The sequence below is a fragment of the Podarcis bocagei genome (genome assembly GCF_964188305.1).
Source record: "Podarcis bocagei genome assembly, chromosome: 6".
NCBI classification, from domain to species: Eukaryota; Metazoa; Chordata; class Lepidosauria; order Squamata; family Lacertidae; genus Podarcis; species Podarcis bocagei.
This window is the reverse complement of record NC_138130.1, coordinates 91,183,458-91,196,948: the sequence shown is the minus strand read 5'-3', so window position 1 is coordinate 91,196,948 and position 13,491 is coordinate 91,183,458. Positions and strand designations below refer to the sequence as shown.

At 42.4% G+C, this 13,491-nt stretch overlaps 1 protein-coding gene and 1 long non-coding RNA gene across 2 annotated transcripts in view; one reads left to right on the top strand and one right to left on the bottom strand.

The window, feature by feature from the left end:
- Nucleotides 1-6,997: 6,997 nt before the first annotated feature.
- On the bottom strand, nucleotides 6,998-12,888 carry LOC308588988. Its single transcript, XR_014008999.1, has 2 exons — nucleotides 12,353-12,888; nucleotides 6,998-8,091 (listed from the first exon to the last, which is right to left on the bottom strand). It is a non-coding gene; the product is annotated as an uncharacterized lncRNA (long non-coding RNA).
- Nucleotides 9,250-13,491, top strand: part of PIWIL4 (piwi like RNA-mediated gene silencing 4) — a 47,941-nt gene continuing 43,699 nt past the window's right edge. The window contains exon 1 of the mRNA XM_081197639.1: nucleotides 9,250-9,270. The gene's annotated coding sequence lies outside the window, so the exon portion shown is untranslated. The remainder of the gene's footprint in view (nucleotides 9,271-13,491) is intronic.

Genomic DNA, 13,491 nt, shown 5'->3' with positions numbered 1-13,491 from the left:
ATTACCTACCCGGATTTACGCATTACGATCTGGGTAATGTACTTTAAAGTTTGCTTTCTGAGCAAACATGGGGCAGTAAAGTAAATCAAACAGGGAGAGGTTTGTTGTAACCTCGAATACTTTCCCTAGTAAATTCGATAGGCAGCCGAGTCATAGCTTACGTGGCACCAGAAAAACAAAGACTGGTGCGTGCATGAGGCAGGGTGAAGCAATTTGCTTCAGGTGGCAGGTCCGACTCTCCTCCCCCTTGTATCTGCCCTGTTGCCCCACTGCCTTTGCCCAGATCACTGCAGCCCACAGTGCCCCTGCCTTCACTGCTAATACTGCACTTGTGATGCTGTCACTGCATTATGGCAGTTGCAGTGAGGGAGCCGGTGTCAGCGCGGACTGATAGCAGGGGCGGGAAAGGGGCCCGAATCAGGGGTGGGGCATGGCATTTTCCCTACAGCAGCAAAACGTCACGGGGGCCCCCCTGAGAAAAAGCCATGCCACCAGGCAGTAGATGCAAATTAGAAATCCGAAGTCCTTCATTCTCTGCTTTTAGCAGAAGATTCTGCATGGAATCCATGGAAAAAAGCTTCCGCAGACTCCCACTGAAGCCTTTCAACAAAAAAACGGGTTCTAAAGTGTTTTGCTCCCCCCACTTCTCCAAATGGTGAGAGGTTCAGGAGTGCCAGCTTGGCACTGTGACTGTGGGTGCCCAGGGTTGGTGCATGGCCCTGGTGCTGAAATCTGTGGGTGCCCATCCCCTTCATGGGGAATTTTGTGGGTGCTCGGGCACCCAGGGCGTTGGCACCTATGGACAGCTTCCAAGGGTTGGTTTTATTTGAAAACTGAAGGCTTATTGGTGTTTTCCAATATTTGCATTTCTTTGCAAAACAGGTTGCACGTGGCTGGGATCACAGAATTAAATAGGAACAGGGAACAGGATCTGACCAGCTGCTTCCCTCCCCGCAGGCCACCCACCTGCCAGTCTCCTGACATTACAATGATGCCAGGGGACTCAGCGTCATAGAACTGAGAGCACACCTTAAGGATGTTCTCGTTGTTCCTTTGCAGCCGTGGCTTGAACTCAAGCCAGGCTGTGCCTCCAAATTCAAGCCACCTCTGCAAAGAAAGAATTCCATTCCATTTGAAGTGATGCCTGGACCAAGTTGAGTTTAAGAAATTCCAAGGAGGGGGAGTCAAGGGTCCTGGTGTTTTCCATCTGCAGAGTGTATAGCAGACCATGACAGATTAGTGTCAGGAGTGCGTGCAGGAGCCAGGCCCTGTGACCAGTAGGGCTTCGCAGGACTGGAGCCTTCCTAAGTTTGTTCTGGAGAGGCAAGGTGCGGCCGCACAGGTGAGGCCGCTTGGTAGGGGTAACTGTGCCCCTGAAGGACCAGGTGCGCAGCCTGGGAGTCATTTTGGTCTCACAGCTGTCCATGGAGGCGCAGGTTAACTCTGTGTCCAGGGCAGCTGTCTACCAGCTCCACCTGGTACGCAGGCTAAGACCCTACCTGCCCGCGAACTGTCTCGCCAGAGTGGTGCATGCTCTAGTTATCTCACGCTTGGACTACTGCAATGCGCTCTACGTGGGGCTACCTTTGAAGGTGACCCGGAAACTGCAATTAATCCAGAATGCGGCAGCTAGACTGGTGACTGGGAGTGGCTGCTGGGACCACATAACACCAGTTCTGAGAGATCTACATTGGCTCCCAGTACGTTTCCGACCACGATTCAAAGTGTTGGTGCTGACCTTTAAAGCCCTAAACGGCCTCGGTCCTGTATACCTGAAGAAGCGTCTCCACCCCCATCGTTCAGCCCGGACACTGAGATCCAGCGCCGAGGGCCTTCTGGCGGTTCCCTCATTGCGAGAAGTGAGGCTACAGGGAACCTGACAGAGGGCCTTCTCGGTAGTGGCGCCCGCCCTGTGGAACACCCTCCCATCAGATGTCAAAGAGATAAATAATTACCTGACATTCAGAAGACATCTTAAGGCAGCCCTGTTCAGGGAAGTTTTTAATATGTAACACTGTACTGTTTTTAACACTGATTGGGAGCCGCCCAGAGTGGCTGGGGAAACTCAGCCAGATGGGCGGGGTATAAATAATAATAATTATTATTATATTATTATAGTAGCTTACTGCACGTGGTGGCAAGAGCCAGGAAGGGATATAAGGTCAGCATTTCCTTTCAGCTCTTTGCCACAGCAACACGTTTTCTGCCTTGCTGCGTTTGGCTTCTTGCTTCCTGACCCTCAGACCTCAGCTTCTTGACTCCTTGCTTCTCGACCCTCGGACCTGTGATTCCCTGCTTCCTGACTCTCGTTCCTGCTCCCACCCCACCATCTTGCCCCTGGTCCCGACGTCCTCAGCCGGGACTTTGATCGCCCGTAGACTGGACCGTGACAATTAGGCTCTGCCTGAGAATTTCCCTGTAAGACACTCCTGTACAACGCAACCCCTAGACTTTGGCGTTAACCCATGTGTAATAGGTTTCCTGATGTGAGCTGTTCCCTTCAAATAAGGATTTTCCTTAGCTAAGAATTAAACAATTATTTTTTTAAAAAAATGGATGTCTGAAACCATGCTGACTGGATTACCTTTCTTTGCTGGCAAAATATTAATATTATAGAATAAGATTAGGATTACAAGATTATGTGGCATCATGATATAGGTATTATTTTTTGAAAAATAGCATGGGTTCTATTTTTTTTTAAAATATTTTATTAAATTTTCAAATACAAAGTTAGAAATATACACAGAAAAAAAGAAGTGAAAATAAAAAAATAAAAGAAGGGAAAAAAAGAAGAAAAAACCCAACCATTCAAAACATTTTTTGTATAACTAACTGAACTTCCTCACATCTCCCTTACCCTGCATTCTTTATAATAAAAATATCAGCAAATTATTACCTTGTTTTGTACCTTATTTTGTACTTTTCAAATGTTATACTTCTGAATTTAAAGTAATTTTTGTCAATTACTTATACCTTAAATTAAACATAGTATTACTTTAAATTTCGACCTTTTCTTACTTATAACTTAATTTTCTATTTCACCAAATCCAATTGCTGGAGCTAAAGTTTCCGAATCGTGCAAATTCTTAACATTCATACAACTTATATTGTTTTTGTAAATAGTCCTTGAATTTTTTCCAGTCCTCTTCCATTATTTCTTCTCCCAAATCTCGGATTCTGCCAGTCATTTCAGCCAGTTCCATATAGTCCATCAATTGCGTCTGCCACTCTTCCAGTGTGGGCAAATCTTGTGTCTTCCAATATTTTGCGATGAGTATTCTTGCTGCTATAGTCGCATACATGAAAAAGGTTCTATCCTTCTTTAACACTTTCTGGCCGACAATGCCCAAGAGGAAGGCCTCTGGTTTCTTAACAAAGGTATATTTAAATACCTTTTTTAACTCGTTATAGATCATTTCCCAGAAGGCCTTCACTCTTGGACATGTCCACCAGAGGTGAAAGAATGTCCCTTCAGCCTCCTTACATTTCCAACATTTGTTATCAGACAGGTGATATATTTTTGACAGCTTGACTGGGGTCATGTACCACCTATATATCATTTTCATAATATTTTCCTTCAGGGCATTACATGCCGTGAATTTCATTCCGGTCGTCCATAACCTTTCCCAGTCCTCAAACATGATGTTATACCCAATATCCTGAGCCCATTTTATCATGGCTGATTTAACTGTCTCATCCTGAGTGTTCCATTTAAGCAGCAAGTTATACATTCTCGAAAGTACCTTAGTCTTTGGTTCAAGCAATTCTGTCTCTAGTTTCGATTTTTCCACCTGGAATCCTATTTTTTTATCCAATTTAAAAACCTCTTGAATTTGAGCGTAATGTAACCAATCTCGCACCTTATTCTTTAATTTTTCTAAGCTCTGCAACCTCCAATTGTCTCCATTTTTTTCTATTATTTCCCAATATTTCGGCCAGCTGGCCTCCATATTGAGTCTTTTTCGGGCCTTAGCCTCCATTGGTGATAACCATCTCGGGGTCTTGTTTTCTAATAAGTCTTTATATTTTGTCCAGACAATAAATATTGCTTTTCTGACAATATGGTTTTTGAACAATTTGTGAACCTTTACCTTGTCGTACCACAAATATGCGTGCCATCCAAAAGCATTATTGAACCCTTCCAGATCTAGGACATCAGTGTTCTCTAAGAGTAGCCAATCCTTCATCCAGCAGAAAGCTGCAGCTTCATAATATAACCTCTTTCCTTTGCATCAGTTAGAATTTTAAATTTTATTCTGGGCTTTTTGCCCTGCCAGACAAACTTAGAGATATCTTTCTGCCACTTTCCAAAACATTCCACTCTGTCCACAATCTGTAGGGTTTGAAACAGAAACAACATCTTTGGCAATACATTCATCTTTATAGCTGCAATTCGACCCAACAAGGAAAGTTTCAATCTTGACCAAGTTTCTAGATCCTTTTTGATTTCTAACCAACATTTTTCATAATTGTCTTTAAATAAGTTCAAATTTTTAGCAGTCAAATTAACCCCTAGGTATTTCACTTTTTTAACCACATTTAACTCTGTCTCTTTCTGAAACCTTTCTGCTTCTAAAGATGTCAATTTTTCCCCAAAACCTTGGTTTTTTGCTTATTCAGCTTAAATCCCGCCACCCGACCAAACGCATAAATCAGTTCTAAAACTCTTTTCGTACTAGATTCTGGCTCCTGTAATGTTATTACCAAATCATCTGCAAAAGCTTTAAGTTTATACTGTTTCACTCCGACCTGTATTCCTTGCACCAACCGGTCCTCCCTAATCATGTTCAAAAGCACCTCCAGGACTGAAATAAATAACAGAGGGGATAGGGGGCAACCTTGTCGTGTTCCTTTTTCAATTTTAAACTCTTCCGTCACCACATTGTTAACTATCAATTTAGCTTTTTGCTCTGAGTAAATTGCCTCTATTCCATTTTCAAACCCCCGTCCCACTCCCATCCCTTCCAAATTTTTCTTCATAAACTTCCAAGAAATGTTGTCAAAGGCCTTCTCCGCATCAATAAAAATTAACACTGCTTTTGTATTGATATTAGTTTGCAAAAGTTCCAAAATGTCAATAATATTCCTAGTGTTATCAAACAAATGTCTACCTGGGAGAAAGCCTGCCTGGTCTTTATGAATTACTTCATTTAGCACTTTTTTAAGTCTACTTGCCAAAATATCTGCAAAAATTTTGTAATCCACATTTAGGAGTGAGATGGGACGGTAATTCTTAAGTTGAGTCTTTTCAGATTCCAATTTGGGTATCAATGTGATGAAGGCTTCTTTCCACGATTCTGGTGCCTTCTTCCCCTCCATAATCTGTTTGCAGACCTCCAATAGTGGTTGTGTCAAAAATTCTTTCAATATCTTATAATACTTGGAGGTAAGTCCATCTGGTCCTGGAGATTTGCCTAGTTGCATATTCTGAATGGCACCCTCAATTTCTTGTTGTGTTATTTTATAATTCAGGATTGTTCTCTTTTCCTGGGATAATTTTGGTAGTCCATTAATTTTTAGAAATTGGTCTATCTCAGTCTCTTCCTGCGGCCCTTGCGTATAAAGTTTTTTGAAGTATCTCTGGAAACACTTTCTAATTTCCTCGGGTTTCTGGATATTTCTCCCTTCAATCTCTAGGTTAGTAACCGTATTCAATTTTTGTCTCTTTTTCAACTGCCTGAAAAATAGCATGGGTTCTAGAAATGATTATGGATTATCAAATTTCTAGCACACAAGCAGTTTTTTTGAGGCAAGAAAACTCTGAATGCAACACCAGCAACTTGCCCTTGTATCTTTTTCTTACACTGCAATATATTTTATTTCTAATTTCTGTCTCGGATTGAAATAATTGCACTAGTGCCCCATGCCCCCCCACTCCATTGACTCTTGTGGGGTTGGCAAACACACACACACCCGCCAGAACAGTGGAGGGGTGGAAGAGAGTTGAGTTTTCTGTGTAATGTTTGTCCTTTCTGCAAATATATTTCAAAATGCGCCTTTTAGCACTGCATAATTGGTCACTCTAGAAGTCAACAGGAGAAAGCAAATATCTTATATCTCATGCTAATGAGTATAGGGCAGTATAAAAATTAAATTAATAATAATAATAATAATAATAATAATAATAATAATAATAATAATAATAATAATAATGGACACTTCATAAATAGACGGTTAAGCTTTTCTAGTGCATCATTCAGCTGAATAACCAATATTCCACTGGAAGTGTTTTGTAAAGAATGCTATAGAAAATTAAACCCACAGGCTAACTGCATTCGTGCTGATTTACCTGTATCGATTCCTCTAGCTGTGTTCTCCAAAGTATCTCTTGCTAAGAGAGTTGTCTCAACTGCCAAAGAGATATCAGATTTCCATCTGATTAAGTGTTTGATGCCAACAATTTGAATGTGTTTATAATTATCTTTCAAATACACCCTGTGAGCTGCAGCTGTAGAATCACCGGTCCCCTTCCTTGACTGCAAGAAATGCATCCATTCTAACAATTATGGGTAGACTTCAGGCTTCCGGGATCAACTTGGTTCTTGTATATAAACCTGATATCCACTGATCACAACCAGTGAGGTGCAGAAAGTGGTTATGGGATGGGCACCATGTTGATGAACCAAGGGGCTGATTGGGTATAAGGCAGCATCCTACATTTTGTGCATAAGGGCCCAGTCTTAATCCTCAGCATTGCTAGCTGAAATGATCTCAGACAAAAAGGGCTCAGGAAGACTACCTTGTAAACATGTGGGGCAGGGAAGAAGGAAGGAAGGATGGGGGGGGGGAGAGAAACACACACATTTTCCCCTCTTTGGGATTTTTTATTGAGGGCAGCAGTGAGATTCAATTCCGTGTCTTTGTGGTTCATCATAGCTCACACTCTGAACCCCTACATTTGACTGGGGTTCTTTCCTCTTAAAAATCCGCATCCTGAAGTACCTTACTAGACCTAACGGTGGTGTTTCAGCTAAAAGGAAGTTTTTCAAACACTGAGGATCCTTAAAAGTTTATGGTGGGCTGCTGGATTCTCTGTGACAAAAATCAGTTGTGACTTTTTTGACAGCTACGTAGGTGAGGCACAGGACAACAGGCAACTCCAATAGACAGGATGAAGCTAAACCAGATTTCCCTTCTCTGCCTCCAGCTGGCCCTGACCCAACTTCTCCAGAGCCTCCTTCACCTGAACCTCTTCCCTCTTCTGATAACTGTCATTTCTCCCTCAGCCACCATGTTCTTTTGTGACATCACAGGCAGTCCACAGCCAATAGCATCACCACAACCTCCCGTGGCTTGACGATTTTGGAGGCACCTCCACAGGGGTTTGCTTATTTCTTATTTATTTCTCACCCAGCACACCTTTCCTGTGTAACGATACCAAGTCAGGTGTGTGATAGCCCATTATGTGACTTTGAATAAAAAGATAGAATAGCTACTGCAGGTGGATGTGTTTAGAAAGGCGTTTCTTCAAATGAAATATAAGCTGGCTTGCTTAAGCCCTGCAGTTCTCTTCACTGCTTTCATGGGTGGCCTTGAGGAAACCTCACTGGCGTCAGACATCCATGGGACCACAAATGGGACAGCTACCATATGGCAGCATCATCCAGGCACTTCCACCGACTTCTGCCTAGGGACTTTATATGCTAACTTTCAGCCTTCCAGCTTCCATCTAATCATGAACATTTCCACACATCCCACCTTATTCGCTCACATACATGTACCATTTCACCCTGACCGTTTTTGAGACCTCCCATTCCCACACACAAGCGTACGCCAGCCAGCATCCACGATGAACACCGGCAGATACAATCGGTCACAATTTACTCTCCATTCGTTTACGTTTGGGTCCTGCTTCAGTCCACAAATATCCACCGGCTTCTGTTGACTGGCCTCCGAAGGTGAGTTTCAACCAGCTGACATCCACAAACACCAGCCTTGAGACATCTGCCCACTTTCAAATGCAAGCTCCACCAGCTTTCACCCGCCAACCCCTGACAGTTTCCATTAGGTCCGTCACTATAGACTTCAGCCAGCTTTGGACCACGGATATCGGTAGACTTCAAGCCGCAATCCCACTCAGCAAACTTGCCCCTATAAATAAAGTAGAGATGAAATCGGTACAAGTCAATTCCATGTCTGGGAAAGCTTGCTGCAATAAAAGCACATTTTTAGCAGGTGTCTTTAAAAGTGTAGGCAGGCACTCTCTGTGGCAAGTCCTAAATTGTGGAATTCCCTTCCCACAGAGATGTGTCTGTTACCTTCATTACAGTGGTGCCTCGCAAGATGAAAAGAATCCGTTCTGTGATTCTCTTCGTCTAGCGGTTTTTTCGTCTTGCGAAGCAAGCCCATTGACGGATTAGCGGCTTATCGGTTCAGCTGATAAGCGGCCTAGAAAAAGGGGGGGAAGGGGAAAAAACCCGCAGGAACTCGCAAGACATTTTCGTCTTGCGAAGCAAGCCCATAGGAGATTCGTTTTGTGAAGCACCTCCAAAACGGAAAACCCTTTCGTCTAGCGAGTTTTCCGTCTTGCGAGGCATTCGTCTTGCGGGGCACCACTGTACATAGTTTCTGGCATATGCTGAAGATCTACCTCTTTATCCTGACAGAGTATAAATAATAAAATTATTATTATTATTTGACACCTCAGATATTTTAAGACCCACCCTATTCTACCAACTGTAATTAGTTTTAATATTGTATTTTAAAATTGCTCTATTCTTCCTCTTTCGTCGTCTTTCTTTTAATTTCTAGGATCTCTACATCAAACTTTCACTTTCCAGCTTTGTTTTTTTTGGTGGGAATTAAGACTCTAGTTCCCATTTGCAGAGCTTTGAGGAAGAGAGCCCTGGGTTGCAGGACCCGTTAATTAGTTCCCTCCTATAAAAACTCTGTGTTTAAAGTTTAAAGAACAAATTACTTTTACTTAGTGTACTGTACTTGCAGTTGCAGATTAAATATACAATGCCGGTGGGTGTTTTCTTAAATTGTTAATACATCTTACACAGATTAAATTGTTAAGCCTCCCTGAGGCAGACAGCAGCACAACAGTTAAGACTCTTCAACTAACTGCCATAGCGTGTATGACATCAGAGTTCTACAGCTCTTGCAATTCATGCACTTTTAACATATGCATTTTGGATGCTAACATCCAAGTTTTCAGTCGTGGAAGGGGTGCCATAGAATCATTGTTTTTCTGCATGTTCTGTCTCTTTTTCCTTTTGTTTTATTTCCCCCTTTTATTTCTTGGGCTGGCGCTTTAATGCCAATTATGTAGCGTGGATATTGCAAATGAAACTTGCAAAATAATCCTGGGAACTGTAGTTTGCTAAGGCTGCTGAGAGTTGTTAGGAGACCCCCCCCTTCTCCTCACAGAACTACTACGATTCCCAGAGTTCCCTGGGAAGAGGGACTCATTGTTAAACCACTCTGTAACTCTGTGAGGAGAATAGGGGTCTCCTAACAACTCTCTGCACCCTTAGCACACTACAGTTCCCATAACTGGGGGGAAGCCTTGACAGTGGTATGATACTGCTTTAAATGTGAAGCTGCATCCAGTCTCATTGGATATTCTGTGCAAAGTGAGTTAGGTTGGCGGGCCCTCTGCCGATTTGGGGGCCCTGGCAAATGCCCAAACTTGCCACCCTCTGGAGCAAACCCTGATGCTAGATCAGGGGTCAGCGAACTTTTTCAGCAGGGGGCCGGTCCACTGTCCCTCAGACCTATATTTTGAAAAAATATATATGAATGAATTCCTATGCCCCACAAATAACCCAGAGATGCATTTTAAATAAAAGGACACACTCTACTCATGTTAAAACACGCTGATTCCTGGACTGTCCATGGGCCAGATTTAGAAGGCTATTGGGCCGGATCCGGCCCCTAGTTTGCCTACCCATGTGCTAGGTAAACAGTTTGGCCTTCAATCTGAGCATTGCTGACAGCCTTGAGTCCCTCAGCCAGAGGAGACCTGGAAGGTCTAAGTATCTTTGGTGGTGAAAGTATCTGGCCGAAAATGAGTTTCATAGTTAGGTGGGGATTTGAACCTTGATCTCTACGATTCAAGTCCTATCTTATCTGCTACCTCATGCTCCAATGCATTCCACCTGCCAGAGACCCCCAACAAAAAAGGCACAAGTTCCAAAATTCTAACTGATGCAAAGGAAAGAGGGGGAATTGCCCTGCCGGACTTAAGGTTATATTATGAAGCTGCAGCTTTCTGCTGGATGAAGGATTGGTTACTCTTAGAGAACACTGATGTCCTAGATCTGGAAGGGTTCAATAATGCTTTTGGATGGCATGCATATTTGTGGTACGACAAGGTAAAGGTTCATAAAGTGTTCAAGAACCATATTGTCAGGAAAGCAATATTTATTGTCTGGACAAAGTACAAAGACTTATTAGAAAATAAGACCCCAAGATGGTTATCACCAATGGAGGCTAAGGCCCGGAAAAGACTCAATATGGAGGCCGTTTGGCCGAAATATTGGGAAATAATAGAAAAAACCGGAGACACTTGGAGGTTGCAGAGCTTGGAGAAACTAAAGGATAAGGTGCGAGATTGGTTACATTACGCTCAAATTAAAGAGGTTTTTAATTTGGACAAAAAGATAGGATTCCAGGTGGAAAAATCGAAATTAGAAACAGAATTGTTAGAACCAAAGACTAAGGTACTTTCAAGAATGTATAATTTGCTGCTTAAATGGAACACTCAGGATGAGACAGTTAAATCAGCCATGATAAAATGGGCTCAGGATATTGGGTACAACATCATGTTTGAGGACTGGGAAAGGTTATGGACCACCGGTATGAAGTTCACGGCATGTAATGCCTTGAAGGAAAATATTATGAAAATGATATATAGGTGGTACATGACCCCAGTCAAGCTCGCAAAAATATATCACCTGTCTGATAATAAATGTTGGAAATGTAAGGAGGCTGAAGGGACATTCTTTCACCTCTGGTGGACTTGTCCAAGAGTGAAGGCCTTCTGGGAAATGATCTATAACGAGTTAAAAAAGGTATTTAAATATACCTTCACTAAGAAACCAGAGGCCTTCCTCTTGGGCATTGTTGGCCAGAAAGTGTTAAAGAAGGACAGAACTTTTTTTATGTATGCAACTACAGCAGCAAGAATACTCATCGCAAAATATTGGAAGACACAAGATTTGCCCACACTGGAAGAATGGCAGACGCAACTGATGGACTATATGGAGTTGGCTGAAATGACTGGCAGAATCCGTGATTTGGGAGAAGAAACAATGGAAGAGGATTGGAAAAAGTTTAAGGACTATTTACAAAAACAATATAAACTGTATGAATGTTAAGAAACGGCACGATTGGAAAAATATGGCTCCAGCAATTTAGTTGAAAGATACAGGAAACTAAGTGATGTGTAAGAAAAGGTTGAAACTTAAAGTAATATTATGTTTAAATTTAAATTATAAGTAATTGACAAAAGCTATTTGAAGTTTAGAGACATAATATGTGAGAGGTACAAAACAAGAATTGAAATAAGGTAATAAATTGCTGTTACTAGTTCTATCACAGAGAACGCAGGGAAGGGAGATGTGAGGAAGTCCAATTAGTCATATAAAGAAGTGTTATAAATAGTTATGTTTTTTTTCTTTCTTGTATTGTATGTTGGTGTAAGTGTATGTCTTTTTTGTTTGTTACTTGTTTGGTGAAGGGTTTGTATATGTTTGGTATATTTTTTCTTTTATGTTTGAAAACTGAATAAAAAATATTTTTAAAAAAACAACAAAAAAGGCACAATTTCCTGTGAACCAAGTACCTCCTGAATATTATCAGCACCCAGGCGCAGTAAAGCGATAGTACGGTCCGTATAGTAAAAGCTATGGTTTTCCCAGTAATGATGTATGGAAGTGAGAGCTGGACCATAAAGAAGGCTGATTGCCGAAGACTTGATGCTTTTGAATTATGGTGCTGGAGGAGACTCTTGAGAGTCCCATGGACTGCAAGAAGATCAAACCTCTCCATTCTGAAGGAAATCAGCCCTGAGTGCTCACTGGAAGGACAGATCCTGAAGCTGAGGCTCCAATACTTTGGCCACCTCATGAGAAGAGAAGACTCCCTGGAAAAGACCCTGATGTTGGGAAAGATGGAGGGCACAAGGAGAAGGGGACGACAGAGGACGAGATGGTTGGATAGTATTCTCAAAGCTACCAGCATGAGTTTGACCAAACTGCGGGAGGCAGTGGAAGACAGAAGTGCCTGGCGTGCTCTGGTCCATGGGGTCACGAAGAGTTGGACATGACTAAATGACTAAACAACAACAATCAGGCTGAGCATTGTGCCCTCTGACTGCTGGCGCGATGTGCCACGTTATCTTCACCTTGGGAAGATTATTCTCCACGTGTCGCTTTCAGAGGGATGTTCTTGGGTGCTAGCCAATATTCCAGAATCAGGCCTGACGGTATTTCAGTTCATTTGTTCCTCTGTAATCCTCACAAATCACACCCACGCAATCTGTTGTGCCCATCTGCTGCCTGCTGGAGTGATCAAGAATAGTCAGATAAATCCACTACATTATAACAGATGCGATAGGAAAATACAAATGCAGCAGAAGAGTGGATGCTTTGTGTTTCAGCTGAATGTGGAAAGTGAATCTCAACTGCACAGTGCCACTGTTTTAATGAATCACGTATCATCTGTCTGTCTGTCTATCTGCCTATATGGGGTGATATCTAAACCGCAAGCTGCAAACCATAGGAGACAGTGCAGTTACAGCTTGTGGTTAGCCCAAGGGTCGGCCCAAGACATTCTGGCACCCAAGGCGAACCACAAAATGTACACACACCCCCACCAGGGAAGAAGTGGGTGAGTGAAGATTTGCACTGAAAACAAGGCTGCTCAGCATTGTGCATCAATAAAATGACCCGAGAGGAGGAATCAACCAGCTCTCAGCCTGCTCCAACTGGCCTCTGCAAAGGATCAGTGCCGGATTTACGTATAAGCTAAACAAGCTATAGCTTGGGGCCCCACTCTCTTGGGGGCCCCCAAAAAAATTAAAGGGAAAAGAAAATGGATGTATATTTCCAAAATATAGGATAAGTTCAACAATTACTTTGATAAAAAAAACATATTTTGTTATGTGCAAATGGCTTTAGATACCTATTAGGTACATAAATTACTATATAGCACAGGGGTCAGCAACATAAATAATAATAATAATTTATTACGGCCATAGGCCCATACAGATAAAAACAAGACACAAATAACAGCTTGTGCACGTGGGGAAAAAACAGCCGCTAAAATACTATAAGATGGAATGGCATACTACGCCTTAATTAGCTTGTGGTGCTCCTTGGCAACGCTTTTGGGTAAGGACAGCGACCAGGAACCTAGCCACTTTCAGGGTCGTATGGGTATCCTTATCCTGCAAGATTTGGGCAAGGTGGAATTTTGGTGGGGTACCCTCTAGTTTCTGTATGATTGATCCCAACAAATTTGCCCGTGGCACCTTGAATAAGG